Genomic DNA, 11,287 nt, shown 5'->3' with positions numbered 1-11,287 from the left:
TTAATTTTGTCAACTAATTTGTTTATAATTATTATTATTATTTTTGCAATTTTTGGTTGTAGACACTTGGGGGCAGTAGTGGACACAGGTAAAGGTGGATATAGGTAGGAAGTAGTAGAAGGCCTGTATGCACCTGGGTGGTGGGCATATGGTTTTGTGCCAGAGCGAGAGAGACAAAAGGCCTGTGTTGTTTTGCTCATCTGGAATAAAAATAAACCACCTCAAACACAGCAATGCAGCGGGGAGCTTACACTTCTTTTGTCTGAGTACATTACCTGCCCAGGGTGCGAGAAGTAGTCTTTGGTTTAGTTTGTATTAAGTTTAATTTGACTTTGTTTGACAAACGGCCACTACACTGAAATTCAAAGAAATGACGAACCAGTCAGCATCTGTTATGAGAAGACATTAGCCACTTTACCTCAGTGGATGTGCTTGGCCCAACAGAATAGATGTCCTCCAATGCTGAACTGTCACCTGAGCTGGTGTGAGAGGCCTCACCTTCAAATGTCAGTTCCTAAAATAATAATTTGTACATGACAGCAAAAGGGGTAAACATGTGATTGTAATGACTGTGTGCACAATTCATGTTGCACAAAAAGGATATGTTTATTTAAAATGTCATGTTTGAAGGTCATCATTTGCTAATTAATCTTTGCACAATTTCATTGATAATGATTAGTTATTATATTACCTGAGATGGTGCGTCAGCACTGCCATGTGCCTGCCAAGACTGGAGAATGTCCGCAGCAGATGAAATTGTAGCATCAGGACATTCATCCTGCTGAACATCTTCAGGCTCTGGCAGAGGAATGGTGATTTCAGTAGGTGGTGAACCCAGCAGATGTCCTCTGTCAGACTGTGCCAACAAATATTCCACCGCTATGCGTTCACCTGCAAACAGAAAACCACAAATGTTGAAGTAGAGTGAGCGAGAAAACAGTAGACCCCTAACCAGTAGCTGACAGTGTAGTCACCATAAAAATATTGTTCAGTGCCTGCTTTTTTCATCAGACTCTTACCAGTGGGTTTCCCTGGAGGGGTGAATTCTGGCAGAAGTGTGCACCCCAACACTCTGCTACTGAGGACACTCAGGTTTGTCATTATCCGCACATTATACATCCTGGTTTGGGATGTATCACCCATATCCAGGGCTTGATGTGCGCGATTAATGTTCCACCTGGATGCACCCTCAAGCATGTACATCTGCGTGTGTACAGCACTGCATCTCCACCCTTGCCAGACAAAGATTACATAGCAAATTAAATTTTTTGTCTTGTAAAAAATGATTAAACAGCAGTCATAGAAAATGTACAATTTCAATTCAAAATTTAAACTTGCCTGGGATGAAACAACATTGGTGTCCGTGGAAACTTTCCAGAGAGGAGGATCCTCGGCCACACCTCAGCACATCAAGGATTTTGCCTCCCTTCTGTGTCCTGGAACTTGTTTTGGTGTACAGCTGCACACCAGGTGGATCCTGGATGCATGGCAAATGTTTTTGCTGTACCTCCCACACATGTGCCATGCTCTCACGGTTTATTAGCAGTAGACCAGTGGTGTCAGTCAGGTCCCACATTGACTCCAGCAGATTGTGAATTTGTGTGCGAGTTTCTTCCACCCCTCGTGTTGTCCTCCGGCAGAACTTGGCCAGCTCACTGGAAGTGATGCTGGCTAGTACCTGGGTGTCTGTTGGAACATGACCCCGATTCTTCTTGATGAGCTCTGCCCGCTTGGCCTCTTTGAGACACCCAACATCATCCCTGTCCCACTCAAAAATGCAACTGGGCAGCTTTGAGCAGAAGGTGCCATATAGTGGATGATGTTCTGTTGTGAGACCTTTGGTGAATCGCCGCATGAAGTGAAAAACATCCAGTCTCACTTTGGATGTCCATGGGCGAAACCAAGTGAGAACTGGGCTCACCCCTGTAAAAATAAGCAACCAACTATAAATAAATGCAGTTCTGATCATTTCCAGTTATCCCATTATCAACTGCATTAAAATCCTGCCAAAATAGTTTATCAAACGTAGCAAATTCACAAGAAATATCACAATGCAAAAGGAAGGCAACGCACCTGTCTCACTGCAGCAGTCTCTGTCCACATATATGGCATCTGGCTGTGGCTCACCAGCATCCATGTACCGCTGGACAATGCCTTGACACAGCTCATCAAGCCCAGCCCCCTCACCAGTGGTCAGCACAGAGTTGAGAACCTGGCCAAATTCATTCCCAACATTTGTCATCCACGTGGCTGTGTTCTCAATTCCACCAGCAAGTTTTTTTGTGATCTACAGACAAAATTAACACATACATTTAAAAAAAATTATTAGGCATACAAATTAACATGAATGAAATCAGGTTTACATACGTTTGCATTTACCTTTTTGGTGGAATCAAGCTTAAGGATTTTGCCAAAAGTAGATGTGATGACTCCTTTCAATTCATCCAGGTGGCTGAGAATTTCATTGGCGTGCACTGTTTCAAACCACTGGGCCAGGGGCAGAGGAGAGAATGGGGGCGGTTTCTGATAGGCTGCTTCGGACTGGGTGAAGACACATGACTTCCTGTGGACCTCACAATCAGTAAGGTAGTCTATGGTCCGCCTTGCCCACTCCTCGCTGTGTATTTCCAGCAAGGCCTGCTGAATATAGCTGGAGCTGTTCCCCACCGTTCGTGGTCGCATCATTGCAACACACCTCCTGTCCAGTGCCAGATGTGTTGTGAGCACAGCTGGAAATTTGTTGCGGTGGGAGGGATCCAGTTGCTTTAAAATTTCAATGCTCCAAGGGCAGACAGGAATCGTGCATTTACTGCACCTTGGATAGTCTCCACCAACCAAATAATATTTTGAATCAATGTCTATTACTTCTCTGATTTTGGTATAAATTCCAGAGTGGTGCATCTTCATATTGCACTGAGTGCATTTTAGAGGGATGCCCCACATCCTCATTGGAGCCCACAGGAACATCCGCTGCCGAAAATAATGAAGCGGATCAGGAGGTGAGGTGGATTTGATGGGGCTTGGTGGGTGAAACCAGTTCTGAGACAGGTTTTGTCTCAGTTGCCCTTTACTGTCATATAGAATTTGAGCAATCCACTCCTGGTCAGCCTGCTTGAGGACTCTTGTGAACTGCTTTGGCAAAAACCCCACCCAGTTCACCTCAGGAGGTCGCAGATTGAGTGGCTGTTGTTGTGGTGCCGGTGTGGTCTCTTGGGCAGTGTGAGTGGCAGGAACGGGGACATCTTCTGGGTCACAGTGCTGTTGTGGCGCTGGTGTTGTCTCCTGGACTGTAGGAGCAGGAACATCTGGCAGGGCTGTTGGATAGCTCAAAGGGTGAACACTCTCTATGTGCTCTAACAATCCAACAGTTCCCAAGGCCTTGGCACCACACTGCTCACACTGCTCCTGTGCGTGGTAGTCTGAAAGGTGCTGCGTGTAGTCCTCACTCAATATTTCCCGACGACACAACGCGCATGTGATAGAGTTGATCACACTGGCCTGTGGATCTGGAGCTTTTCCAGCTGCTGCGCTGGCCCGTGGATCTGGAGCTTTTCCAGCTGCTGCACTGGCCTGTGGGGCACTCAGTTGACCTGAAGTTGCTGTCCCAGCCTTCTCTGATGCCTGGGAAAAAGCGAAACAGGGTTTACATTTACAGTACATTCCCCTTAAGCCTGACAATACTCTGCATTCAAGTAAAAAATCAAGCACAACTGATGAGAAACCACTTTTTAGTATATTTGCATTACATCACAGATGTAATGTCATCGCTTACCTGATGATATCCACACTTGCAGGGGATCCTTTTACCAAACACATCATGTTTGCGGACAGCTACACCATACACAGGGGTCAGTGGACAAGCAGCAATCCGATCCATTACTGCCCTCCATCTCCTGGACCCGGGCTTCTGGCCTTTTGAAAATTTGTGCTTACCCTGAGCATACAGGGACATCACACCTGCCCAATAGGAGTCAGGTTTCCCAGTCTTGGTCATTTCTGCAGATAAGGACAAGGCATGAATACCACTGTGATTAGGGAACAGCTGTAAATAGGCTACTTCATGTACTGTTGAAGGATGAACAGAGTACAGACTGGGGGTGGGGGTAGGGTGTGAACAAGTGTGAGCCGTGCGGGGGCGTGTGAGGTGTGAGGGCGTGTGTGTGTATGTGTGTGTATGTGTGTGTGTGTGTGTGTGTGTGTGTGTCCTAACTGCCGAATTTCGTACGTTTACCGAACAACTCACCGGCCCAATTTTTAAATTATGGCGGAACAAATTACACTATGAAGAAGCGCCACAGTTTTATCAATGAATGGGAAAACTGGACGTTATAGCGGTTATAACGGTTAGCATTCGCGACTAGCGCTAACAGCTCTATTTTCACAGCGTTTTCAGGCTATTTCCTCTTAAACTAATAAAAAAATATGTGCGAGACATAAAAATGATGCAGTAATGACAACATTAAACAGTGCAATAAACGTTTAGTAATGCCACCGTGTTCGTCTCTCAGCTAGCATTATGAGCGAACAACAAACTATAGCCACAAACACAAATTACAGCCTAAACAAGTAATTTAACCGTAACTTTAATTCATTAATTTTACCAATACTCACTTTTAGTAGGTCGGAGAACTGTAGATGCGAACTGTCTTCATCCGAGATTCATACTAAAGCGCCGTTCGGAAAAACTGAATGCCGATTGGCTCTTTTGCTCCCTCGTCACGTCTCACTGATTGGCTCTTTTACCCCTTGCCCCAGCTCACTGATTGGTCCTCTTACCCCACCGTTCGGAACTGTTCGGACTTTGTTAGGAACTGTTAGGAATCGGTTAGGAATTGTTAGGAATTGGTTAGGAACTGTTAGGACTTGGTCGTATCTGTTAGGAACGGCAAAGCAGGCCATTCGGCGGAGGGTACGGCCACGACAACCGACGTCCTGACCTCCAGATTGGGATTTTTCGGTTTTGGTCTTTCTATCAGCATGCCTGGCAGTGGGAGACACCATAATCTGGGAGATGAAGGTAAACGCGGCCCCTCCTCCGCATTTCCAAAACTAAAATCATGGCCAGCGAGGTGAGACCGAAGCTAAATCCACCAAGACCCAGATCAGCAAGGCCAGAGTTCAGAGCTACTGTCTAAGTCTGGTCTTTGTTGTGCAAGAACAGGGTGGAGAGAAATGTTACTGCAGTAACAGTACAGTACAAGAGGTCATAAGGATCAGTGGAAGGAACAAAGGGACTCGCCAACAGAGGCCAAACCTCCCCCACCTCCTCTAACAACCCCATTCACACCTTGGATACCTTCTCCTGCGCATTTCCAAAACTATCACGGTCATCATGACTGGCCAGGTGAGATAGCAGCTCACCAAGCAATCTTTTCCTAACACTTTCAACAGGATTGAGAGGGATATGGGTGAGTCAGGAGAATTGCTGGCATGAAAAAGACAAAATGATCAGTGAAAAGTAAGGATGGGACTTACCAACATAGGTCAAACCCACTACCCACCTCTTCTAATGTCCTCATTCACACCTTGGTTGCCCCTCCTCTGCATTTCCAAAGCTAAAATGTTCATCCTGACAATCCAGGTGAGATAGCACTAAACCAACCAGGACCCGGATCAGCAAGGCCAGAGGACCATACAACATCAATGCAAGACTGCTCATGGATGGTGTTTTACTTGGGGTTGTTGTTGTATGGAGTTAGGAGCATTACTGGCATGAAAATCTCAAAATGATCAGTGAAAAGATCAACCCAAGACTGCACCTGGCAGGATGGGTCTGGTTTGACCTCTCCCTGGGGCTAAATAAGGTTCTGAAGATCTGATAGACATGCATAGACCCGTTTCCCCAAGATCACAGCTTCAGACCTGTGGTCTCAATACGGTGTAATTTGCTGATTAGGCCCCAAAGAGCTCCTTGGAGTGTGGCGTTGGTGGTATAGTGGTGAGCATAGCTGCCTTCCAAGCAGTTGACCCGGGTTCGATTCCCGGCCAACGCAGTGCCCTTTTGTTTGGGATAAAGGGCAGTCAGCATCTACATCTACAAGTAGCATACAGCCCTAAAGACTAGTAGTGACAAAGTGTACTAGTAGTGACAAAGTGTAATAGGCTAGCAATTAGTGCTGTATACAAACAGAGGAGACAACAATCACCTTTGGCTCATTTGGTGACATTAATAGTACTTCAGACATGTTGAGTAGTGTTTTTGCATACTCAAACGGTCTATCTAACAACCGTTTGAGGGAGCCTTTGACTTTTGCCACAGTTCAAAAGTGTCACTCGTTGTCGGCAGGATTCAAACCTGCGTGGGAAGGCCAACCCCCACTACCCACCTCCTCTAATGTCCTCATTCACACCTAGGCTGCCCCTCCTCTGCATTTCCAAAACTACCACGGTCATCGTGATCCTACATGTGAGATAGCACTAAACCAACCAGGACCCGGATCAGTAAGGCCAGGGGGCCATAAAACATCAACACAAAATTGCTCAAAGTGTCTTTACTTGGGGTGTGGCGTGAGTTAGAAGCATTAGTGGCATGAAAAGCTCAAAATGATCAGTGAAAAGTATCACAATTACTCACCAACAAAGGTCAACCCCCTCCTCTAATGTTCCCAATCACACCTTGGTCACCCCTCTTCCGCATGTCCAAAACTAAAATGGTCATCATGACCAGCCAGGTGAGACAGCAGGTAAACCCACCAAGACCCGGATCAGCAAGGCCAGAGTACCAGACAAAATCGACCCAAGACGGCTCAAGGTGTGTACATGGTGTGTACTCGCTTGCACCGCTGTTCACTGTGCCGTTCTCACCTGTTTTGGCAGGGGATGTAGCTCAGTGGTAGAGCGCATGCTTTGCATGTATGAGGCCCCGGGTTCAATCCCCGGCATCTCCAGCTTTATCTTACACCGCCACCAGCTGAAATATTTATCAAGACCCAAATACTCTCGGGAGACCCAAGTAAAGATTAACTACTGTCATCACACTGTTCCCTTCAGTGTCCTTTGCACCCAGACTTTCTTAGTCAGTACCTCCAGCAGTCTCTTCCCAACATTTTCAACAGCATTGAGAGGGATGTGGTGGTGTGTCAGGAGCATTGTTGGCATGAAAAGGTCAGAATGATCAGTGAAAAGTACCAAAGGTATTTACCAACAAAGGCAAAACCCCACCCCCACTGCCCCATGCATAGACATACCACAGTCGTCATTACCTGCCAGGTGAGATAGCAGTTAAACCAACCAGGACCCGGATCAGCAAGGCCAGAGGACCATACAACCTCAACCCAAGACTGCTCAAGGTGTGTACAGACCTTCTGTGGAGCATTACGTTCTAAGACTTGTTGCTGTTGTGGAAGAACAGGATTGAGAGAAATGTCACTGCAGTACAATATGAGAAGGGTGTGGTGAGTGAGGAGCAGTGTTGGCATGAAGAGGTCAGAAGGATCAGTGGAAGGCCAACGCAGTGTCCTTTGTTTGGTATAAAGGGCAGTCAGCACCTACATCTACAAGTAGCATAGAGCACTAAAGACTAGTAGTGACAAAGCGTAACAGGCTTGCAATTAGTGCTGTGTGCAAACAGAGGAGACAACAATCACCTTCGGCTCATTTGGTGATATTCATAGTACTTTGGGCACGTTGAGTAGTGTTTTTGCATACTCAAACGGTCTATCTAACATCCGTCTGATGGAGCTTTTGACTTTTGTCACAGGTCAAAAGTGTCACTCGTATTTGGCAGGATTCAAACCTGCACGGGGAGACACCAATGGATTTCTATTCCTTCATCCTAACCACTCGGCCACAAGAAGTGACTTTCACAGCTTCAGATTGGGGTTTTTTCCTTTTGGTCTTTCTCTCAGCATGCCTGGCCGTGGGAGACACCATAAGAGATGTTGATATTCTCCGCTCCCTCCAAAACTAAAATGGTTATCACGACTAGCCAAATGAGATAGCACCTAAGCCCACCAAAACCCATATTAGCAAGGCAGGAGGACAGAGCTTGTGTGGCACAGTACTTATTTCCCAGTGTGTATATGTCACATTTTACCTACACTCTCTGTTGAACGTTTTGAACTCTCTCAAATCTCTCCAAGCAGCCCCTGGTCAGGAATCTGTCATGTGAATAAGATGTAATTTTCTGCTGTGACTATAATTAGGGATCCTTACAAACAAAGTTGCAGGATCCCTATTGATTTTGTTGCTATTTTTCTTCTTCATATTATTATAATAATGATTTATCTTATTCTGCGTAGCTAAAGTGTCTGCCCAGGACAAACTGCAAGGGTGAAATTGATTACCAAGTTAATGTCTTATTAAATTTTACAGCGTGGCACACTATAACTCCAAAGCTAATATTTTGTGAAGTATATTCCCAAACTTAATCAAACTTCATATCATTGATAATAATATGATTCTGTACAAGCACCACAACTTTTGTGACCCTTGGTCTCTGGGGGCGCTACAAAAATAACATTTCAATATCTCAAAAACTGTAAGAGCTAACATGATGAAATTTAGCATACACAATCTGTAACATATTGTGTAGATGCCCATCAAGTTGCGTGACATTATATTTACAGGGGGCGCTACGGGTGAGATGGAAACATTTCATATGACTTTAAGGCCTACAACTTTTGAAGAATTCACCCAATCCTTATAACACTTAGCAACCCTAATTATAATATGCTTGCGTATAATCATGGCAAGTTTCGTGAAATTCAGGCTGTAGGGGTCGCTACAACACCTACATGTTTATATCTCACAAACCACCACAGTAAACTGCTTGAAATCTGACAGTAGTCATCTGTGGATAATCATGGCAAGTTTCGTGAAATTCAGGCTGTAGGGGGCGCTACAACGCCTACATGTTTATATCTCACAAACCACCACAGTAAACTGCTTGAAATTTGACAATAATCATCTGTGGATGACTCCTTACAAGCCCACCAATTTTGGTGCAATACGGTCTATAGAGGGCGCTACTGGTGACTTATGCCTCTGCGTCCTGCTCAGGGAGACTTCGCCATGGCATGGACCCCATCTAGCTAGTCGTGTTTCATGTGTTCTTGTCGGTATGTTTTGGGCAAATATTTTTGTAGAATAGAATAGAAATAGAATAGAAAGCATTTATTGTCATTATACACAGTACAATGAGATTTAAGCTGCTCCTTAAAAGTGCACCCAGCGCAATATAAATATATAAAATAAAATAAAAAAATAAAAAAACTATAACTATCAAACACCTACTACGGTACACAGACAGACAAATAAAAACAGAGGTAGTATAGCGGTAATTTCAGTGCAAATAATTATGTCAGTTTTTTTTTCAGTACAAGTTTGAGTTCAGTATGGTGACAGCTTTGGGGAAGAAACTGTCCCTGAGTCTATTTGTTCTGGCAGATATGGACCTGTAACGCATGCCAGAAGGCAACAGGTTGAAGAGATGGAAACCGGGGTGAGTATTGTCCTTTAGAATGTTCCTGGCCCTGCTGAGACAGCGGGAGTTGTAGATGGAGGTTATGGAAGGCAAAGGGCAGCCGATGATTTTTTGTGCTGTGTTGGTCACCCTCTCCAGCCTCTTCCTGTCAGCCTCTGTGCAGCTGGAGTGCCACACTGACACAGCGTAGGTCAGCAGGCTCTCGATGGTGGCACGATAGAAGGTCACCAGCAGGCTTGTGTGTAGTTGCTGCTTCCCGAGCACCCTCAGGAAGTGTAGTCGCTGCTGGGCCTTTTTGACCAGAGCTGAGGTGTTGACTGACCAGGAGAGGCCTGCAGAGATGTGGACCTCCACTCGCTCCACACGTTCGCCGTAGATGTACAGGGGGGCAGGGGCGGCTCTGTTCCGCCGGAAGTCCAGGATGAGTTCCTTAGTCTTGGTGATATTCAGCGCCAGGTTGTTAGATGCACACCACTCACCAAGTTTCAGGACCTCATCTCTGTATGCCGCCTTGTTCCCCCCTGTTAACAGCCCCACCACCGTTGTGTCATCAGCGAATTTGACAGTGATGTTCCCTGAGTGGGCAGGACTGCAGTCAGATGTGTAGAGCGAGTAGAGAAGTGGGCTTAGCACACAGCCCTGGGGGGAGCCGGTGCTGAGAGTGCGGGCGGATGAGAGGTGGTGACCCAGTTTCACCTGCTGTGGTCGGTTGACTAGAAAGTCCTTAATCCATGAGCAGGTGGATCGTGGGAGCCCCAGGTTGGCTAACTTGGGGATCAGAATGTCCGGTATTATTGTGTTGAAAGCTGAGCTATAGTCGATGAAGAGCATCCTGACGTAGCTCCCCTGTTTCTCCAGATGGCTCAGCGCAGAGTGGAGAGTGATGGCTATTGCGTCTTCAGTGGATCTGTTTGACCGGTATGCAAACTGATATGGATCTAGGACTGTATACTCTGCCACACCTGCCGGGGGTTGTTGAGCTGCTCCCCTATCCTCCTCTTGTAGGATGAACATGAGTCAGAGTCAGACAAAATTAAGCTAAGAGAAAGAAGGCTGACTCACCTGGGGCCTCATGTACAAAGGCTTGTGTGGATTTCCTACTGAAACGTGGCGCACGCTCAGATCCAGAAGCACATTTCCTTTGCACATCCCAATCAACGTGGAATTGAGCGCACGTGTTGTACCTGACCCCTCCCTGTCCACGCCCCCTTTTAAATATGCAAATTATATTTAAATTGAACCTGCACCTGAGATTTCCCTCTCTGCACGATCAGAAAATGAAAACATAAGAATGAGTAAGACGGGAAAAAAGAAGAACTTCACAGAAAGCGTATTGGAGACGCTAATCACTGGAGTGAAGGTGAGCAAAAATGTCCTCTTTGGCACGCTGTCCTCCATGCGCCACAGTGTTGGTTAATTACATTTGCGCATCACATATGATCTGTACATTGATCGAATGAAAATGTTTCCTCTTAACATTTACAAATTCATCATGTGATAGGGTGTTTATAACAATATGTGTGCAGTCGATAGCTCCGATTACATTCGGAAAACCGTCTCTAATGTTGACAGATGCATCGTATGGGAATTTGATGTACCTGGCTGACATGCGGATAATTCCGTCCCACGCGGCTTGCATGGCTCTGCTCAGGATCTACCAGCACAGTCCCGATCTGTCAGACTAATTGTTCTCACATTTATGACAGTTTCCCAGCATCACCTCTAAGTGTCGCCAAAGGATCAACAGCTGTAGAAGCCAGCGTACGCCAGCCACAAGGTTGGCGTGAGGTGGGGATAAGTTCACGGTCATTTCACTCTTGATATCTAAACTTTTCCGTGAACAAGTACGTAAGGAACGTTTTT

Source organism: Chelon labrosus (genome assembly GCF_963514085.1).
Source record: "Chelon labrosus genome assembly, chromosome: 18".
Classification (NCBI taxonomy): Eukaryota; Metazoa; Chordata; class Actinopteri; order Mugiliformes; family Mugilidae; genus Chelon; species Chelon labrosus.
The sequence above is the reverse complement of the archived record's forward strand: the minus strand, read 5'-3'. Positions refer to the sequence as shown.